A 367-nucleotide genomic window follows, 5' to 3' on the forward strand; every position below is an offset into this window, starting at 1 on the left:
TTTTTTTAAGACAGGGTCTCACTCTGTCACCCAGGCTGCACTGCAGTGGTGCAATCATAGCTCACTGCAACCTTGAACTCCTGAGCTCAAAGAATTCTCCTGCCTCAGCTCCCTGCCAATCCCAAGTAGCTGGGACTAAAGGCACATACTACTGCACACTGGTTTTGCTTGTTCATTTGTTTTAGATTCAAGGTCTTGCTTTTTTGCCCAGGCTCGCCTTGAACTTCTGGGCTCAAGCAATCCTCCCACCTTGGTCTCCCAAAGTGCTGGGATTACGGGCATGAGCCACTATACCTGGCCTCATCAGATTCTTGGAAGTCCTTGATTCAAAAAAAATTTTTGACTTAAAAATGTGATCTCGTACTTT

This window comes from Mandrillus leucophaeus, unplaced genomic scaffold, assembly GCF_000951045.1.
Source record: "Mandrillus leucophaeus isolate KB7577 unplaced genomic scaffold, Mleu.le_1.0 Scaffold1, whole genome shotgun sequence".
NCBI lineage: Eukaryota > Metazoa > Chordata > Mammalia > Primates > Cercopithecidae > Mandrillus > Mandrillus leucophaeus.